Genomic DNA, 6,314 nt, shown 5'->3' on the forward strand with positions numbered 1-6,314 from the left:
TCTGGCTGTGGGCCCTGTCAGGTGGCCTTGCTGGCGCCGTCTTACCTGTGTTGAACTGTGCTGCCCAGGGATCTCCATTTGTTATGCCTCGGGCACTCTCTTTAATACTGTCTCTCTGAGGGATAGTTAATGATCTTTGCAGCAAATGAAGGTGAACTGTAGCCATTATTGTCATAATACAGCGGCTCTGTGAACAGATTGGGCTGAGCTCTGAACAGCTGGGGCTGGCAGAGTGCGTCTCGACTCCTCTCGGAAGAGTTCCAGAACTGCCAAATCATCAGACTTGAAGGGGACAGCGGGACAAGAGAGGTGATAGGGACAGTGGTTCCTGCAGGTGCTCTTGGCTTTTGTGCTCTGCCTTTTGGAAATGGATGTTAGTTTGTGGATCGGGCGCAGCTCGGGCTGACGGAGCTCCAGAGCCGCTGCTGTAGACTCAACCGCTTAGGGGCTGCGAGCCTGGCTACTGTTCCTTTGCAGGTGCCAAACATGTGATCCCATAGATGCTTTGGTGTTTCAAATGTGTGACTCTCATGGATTCATTGTAACTGTTATTTTAAGGAGAGTTTTCATTTGCAAAGTTATATCACCCTAACATAAGTTTAATAATGGTCCCCCTGGAATTTTGGATCAATAGTGTGGCTTCCCGGTGGAAACGATAAATGGGCAGGTGGGAGAGGGCAGATATCATAAACCAGTGGCCTGGAGACTCCAGTCCATCCTACAAATGTGGTGTGTACCCATTTGAAGAGGAGGTGTGTGCTCATGGGTGCAAGTAAGTATGTTTAAATGACTTGCTGCCAATGTGTATTTATTTACTTACTTACTTACTTACTTTTGGTACAGGCATCGAACCCAGGGGTGCTTAACCACTGAGCCACATCCCCAGCCCTTTTTATTTTTTGAGACAGAGCCTCACTAACTTGCTGAGGCTGGCTTTGATATTGCAGTCCTCTTGCCTTGGTCTCCAGAGTCACTGGGATTACAGGCATGGCTACTGCACCCTGCAGTATTTAAATTTCTTTAATATAAAATTGTGATTGGTTTTCCCCAAGAAGTCAGCAGATCTGGCTTCACCAGGAGCATGTTCTCCCATGGTCCATGCCAGCTGCGTTGGAGAGGCAGCTACCAAGGCCCGTCCTGGGTAGGTCGGGGCGGGAGGGAGTGCTCTGCAGGTGGCTGGGGTTGTCTTGCACATGCTCACAGCTCTCCACCAAGCTGGCTTGTGCAGGAGGCATCCAGTTGGCATGTTTGGGAAGAACTGGATTTGAGCCTTAGCTTCACTACTAAAGCTCTCTGAACTCGTTACTTCTGAGTCGCCTTTTTCATGAGCGAGATGGGCATGTGTTCCTTCACCTCACGTGGTCACTGGAGAGCAGGTTACCTGAGATGGCAAGTTCGATGTTTCTAAAACAGTTGCATACCTACCCAGGGGATTGCTACACACATCCGCTGTTATAATTTTTAGTCGCTGTGTGTCACAGGTGAATCGATACCAACCCTTTAGTGTCACATCGACCATGTTATAAAATTTGACAAGCATTTCCATTACTCAGGACAATGGGGAGGACTCGGAAGTAGACCTTCCATATTTCTGGTTTTGTCTTGCCACGTAAACTATACGGTGCCTCTCAGGGAATTATCCAGCAGAAGCTGACATCTTCAGGCGGCACCAGCTGAGAAAAGTCTTACCCTTCCGTTCATTTAAGTAGACCCATAGTTTTCTTTTGACTGAAAGTGTAATTTTGGACCTAAGCTCCTGGCATTTCTGTTCCCTCCTGCCCACCCCCCATTATTCCAATCACACTTGAAACAGGTCCACGACAACCCTGTCAACTGAAGGTGTTCAGAGCCCTCCTGAAAGGAAGGTGGAATTGAGAGTACAACACAAACACATATTTTCCTAAAGTCAGGGTTTGGCTTAGTTTTTGTAAGGCTTGCAAGGCCGCATTGAGGGTGTATTAGCTCTGTGCCCACAGATCTTTTAACATTTCAAAAGATTATTTCTGTATTATTGCATTGGGTTGGCACCTTTTCTCTCTCTAGTGAGCTTTGACATCTCTCAGAAGTGTCCAGCACACAGTGGATGCCACTCCAGGTGGGGGTAGGGACTTCCTGGTTATTATGTACATGGTTAACAAATGCAGGGCTTTCCGCCTATTTTTCTACTTCCTGCAAAGATGGGTTGCCCTTAGATGTGGATGTTTCACTGAAGTGCCTGCTCTTGTTGCAGACTGGTGGCCACTAACAGTGCAGTCTCTTCTCACATTTCTGACGGTGACTAGGAAACTCGTGTGTGTTCCAGTGAAGTGTTTTTTGGAAAAAAGCAAGGCAGCTAGAAAGTGTGGAAGGAGGAAATGTCCCCATGAGGGTATAAGGCCCCAGAATGGAAGACCGAGAGGAGAAAACGTCACATCTAGACCCCTGCATTGCCAGGTTTTAGGAACAGAAGTGCAGGCCTACCTGTGGAGCCTCAGTGGGGTCCACACCCAGCTGGCCCGGGACCACTCAGGTGCCTATCCATCCATGTTCCCATCTGGCCCTGCTCGCCAGCCTGAGGAGGCCGACAGAGAGAGGGAGAATCCAGGTGCAAAGGGGAGGACAGAGAATGTGTGCTTGACACACTTGTGACCGAATCACCAAATTCCCCAAAGTACCTGCCATGTTTCAAACCTAGGGAAACATTGGGGGCGACCCTGGGCCTGCAGAACTGGAACTGTGCAGAAGTGGCCCTTTCCCTCGGGGTGGGAGACCATCACTGCAATCTGTAGATCTTCTCAAGATTCCTGAGAAGGTACATGGAGGTGTTCACTAGGCCACGCGCTTATGGCCCTCCAGTGCGTGAAGTTGCTGCCAGTTGCATACTTTGCAAGTACACTTTTCTAGAAGACACAGATAATTTCTGCTTGATATGCCTTCCATCAGTTTTTCTTTCTTTCTTTCTTTCTTTTTTTTTTCCTAAAATTGTGGTCACTGCCCCAAACCTCACAGTAGAGGAGGAGAGAGTGAGAGCAGAGCCCTGTGGGTCCTCAGGCCAGAGGGGGTTGTGCAGATCACTTGCCTGGGAGCCTGCATGGCAGACGGATTCCCTGGGGGCTTCCTGGGGGCGTCCCAAGGCCTGACATAGGGGATTTGCCCTTGCTGACTTAAATGTCTGTTTTGAGAGTAAGATGTGTAGTCAGAAGGTGGGAAGCTACACACTGGGCTACACTAGACAGGCTGGAGCCCTTTCAGACTCGAGAGCTGAGGCAAGTGCTCCAACAGCCCCTTCCCCGATCTTTTCTGGATCAAAATGGTTTTATGAACATCCTTATAGTTTGCACAAGAGGCAAATTTGCTTAGTCAAGAAAAATAAAGAGTCGCTTTGAAAACGAAAGCCCAAAGGTGGTGCGATCAGTTGCCCATAGTGCAGTGGCTGAGTCTCTCTCTCTCCATCTCTCTCTCTCTCTCCCTCTCTATCTCTCTCTCCTGGGTTATTTCAAAGCCAACGAGACAGCTGCTTCCTTTGCTTGCTGGTTTCCTGGTTGTTAAAGCCTCTGTTGTTTTGTTTTATTTTAAGGCCCGCCTCTCGTCCCGGTTGAGGGTGCCCAGAGGCTGCAGGTATGTGTGCGCCTTGGCAACGCGCTCCCATGTGGCTTCCCGTGCAAACACCGAGCACCGCAAACTGCCCCAAGCAGAGCCCACTTCCCTTACCGGCCGCGAGTGTGCAGCAGTTACACCATCACCGACGTCGATCAAGGGAAACCCGCAGGCGGAGTCACACGGTTGGAGCAGGTGTGTGAGCCCAGGGCTCCGACAGGCGCACGGGATCCGCGCGGACCTGCGCATCTCGCTCCAGATGGCAGTTAGCTCGCTGTGCGGGCTGTGCCCGCGGTTGCAGGGCCCTCCGAGCCGGCTGTGCCTGGGACAGGACAAGGAACTGCAGCAGCTCGGCGGAGGGAGCGGGGCCTGTGTGCCTCAGCTGCGATGCCTGACCTTTCCTCCCTGACTTGCTAAGTGGCCTGGAGAAGAATCTGGAAGAGCCAGAGTCTTCTTTTCTTCCTGTGGTGCTTTGCAGCGAGAACATCTCTTGCAGTGAGAACACTACTCCTTTATAATAGTAAACACGAAAATGCCAGCATTCGCTGATTTACTGAGACCCAGGGGAGAAAGGCAAGGTCCGTGCATAGGTGTACATCACTCTGTGAAACAGAAATGTACATGCATGTGTATATACACGCATGCATATGTACAGACTGGTGTGCACACGTGTATGGGCACGCAGGCATGTGTGTATAGCAGGAACTGCACACCAAAGCAAAATTCAAGTGAGCCCTGAGCCAAAGAGAGAGTATGAACATCTAAGACAGTTTCAAGTGCCTGGTGATAAGGTGAAGGTTTTCCTAAGAAAAAAGAAGAAAAAGCAACCTGAGCATCTCATTTTAAAACAGAATTCGTCTGCTATAGATGGAACTTTAGGAAATTGCCACCAAACTTTTGAGTTATCTTAATTTTAAAAAAAGATGGAAACTTTAGCTAGGAATTCAATATGTGTTGTACCTTTTACAAAGTTCTTAGTCCTCCAAAGTACTAGCACCTGTTCTTGGATACCTACTTTGAACTGAGGCTTCATAATATTATGCTTATGACTTACAGTTAAGTAGGTAAGTTACTTCATGGAAACATGGAAAGACTTGTTTTTTAAATATTAAACTAAGTGGGAGAATGATCACAGAATCCAGTATCATTCTATTTGGGAGAAATTTTGTACATACTACCTGGAAGTTATTTTGTAATATGAAAAACCAGAAGCAACAAAATATGCTTACTCTTAGTTCCAGCAACTCAGCTTCAGGCCAGATTTTTCCCAAGACTATGATCAAATATGTAAAAAGTTTTAGTTAGAAGAATAACACAAAGTTCCTTGTTTCTGACACATTTTGGTTAAATGTTTAAACAACATTAGGGCAATCAAATGCATTTTACTAGTAACACACAAAAAAACACTGTGGTGTGGGGAGGCATTGGAACAATGAGGTAGATTTTCTGTAATCCTGTTTTTAAAAGAACCCAGCACCATCTGTGGCTCAAATTCATGTATATACACACAGCAAGTGGGGTTCTTGCTCGATGGTTTGTCTTTATTTTGCCTGTTTGTTCTTAATAATTTTCTAATATTTATGTGTATAACTGTATATTATATAAAGATGAGAACAAACAGGGAAATATCATTTTAAGAGTATATGCTCAGAAGTATTTAGAAATATTTGTAAAGACCAGGAAGAGAAAGAGCTTAAGAGCTTTCCTCCTTTGTTTTCCTTTTAATTTTTTTTTTGAGATAACTGCTTATCAGATGTCAAAGATGATTGACTGACTGAAGGGACACATATTTTTGTGCCAGTGTGTGTCAGGCACTGTTTAGGACCCCCTTGTGCTGCTCTATGCTTTTCAGGTGGTGAATTGCTGGATGAGTTCAGCTCCCATGTAGCTTGATAGCAAAGTTAATACACCAGTAGGAAAACACTGTGATAGCAGCATGTAAAAAGGACATTCAGCTCCGGTTTGCTTCATAGTTTTACATGTGGGTCTCATGTGCTCTGTGCTGCTCACGTGGTGGAACCTTCTCTATCATGTAGGTAGTTGACAACTTCATCTATCTGGAAGCCAAGAGCAAATATGGAAGTCACTGGGAAGACTTGGCACTATTAATGAAGACTCTGAAGAATACTTAAGAGCTTATCTGTGAGAGCTTTGAAAACCTGACCCTTCCTTACTCTGTGGGCTTTCGGCTTTGAGACCGTGTCTCGGGTTAATGTTCAGCAGGTGTTCTCTGGAGAGTGAGGGCAGGATCTGAAGGTGGGAGCTTGGTGTGGTGAGGTCAGTGTCCACCCATCTGGATGCTGGATCTGCAGAGGGTGTAAGTAGGAGGCTTGGATTAGGGAGGTCTGACAGCAGGCAGCAGGACTCAGGCTCACGTGGACATGGTCACCAGATACTCTAAATGCATCTTTGAGCTTCAGGATTGCACCCAAAGGATGCTCTTCTGATGTCCAACCTCTTTGTCCCCAAAATGGTCTTGGAAGTGAACCCTCTGAGCAAGCTCTCTGCACTCCAGCCCTCTCACTGGTATGAGATCAGAAATTTAAAAGTGCCTTCCACAAGCACCCAGGGCTCCAAAATGAAGAGATTTTTCATGAGTTTAGTTATAAAAATAGCAAAAATTCTTGAAAGGAGACGTTTGTGTTGGGTTAGTGCCAATTTGCAATGTTGTTTTCTGTGTGTGTGTGTGTGTGTGTGTGTGTGTGTACAGGGATAATTGCGGCTTCTTGCACGTGGCG

The 6,314-nt window shown here is 46.9% G+C and overlaps 1 long non-coding RNA gene across 1 annotated transcript in view; it reads left to right on the forward strand.

Moving 5' to 3' along the window:
• LOC124988662 (uncharacterized) overlaps nt 1–4,597 on the forward strand; it is a 291,874-nt gene extending 287,277 nt beyond the window's left edge. Inside the window, exon 6 of the long non-coding RNA XR_007109465.1 lies at nt 3,557–4,597. This is a non-coding gene — a long non-coding RNA (uncharacterized LOC124988662). The remainder of the gene's footprint in view (nt 1–3,556) is intronic.
• The last annotated feature ends 1,717 nt before the right edge of the window (nt 4,598–6,314 follow it).

This window comes from Sciurus carolinensis, chromosome 7, assembly GCF_902686445.1.
Source record: "Sciurus carolinensis chromosome 7, mSciCar1.2, whole genome shotgun sequence".
Taxonomy (NCBI): Eukaryota; Metazoa; Chordata; class Mammalia; order Rodentia; family Sciuridae; genus Sciurus; species Sciurus carolinensis.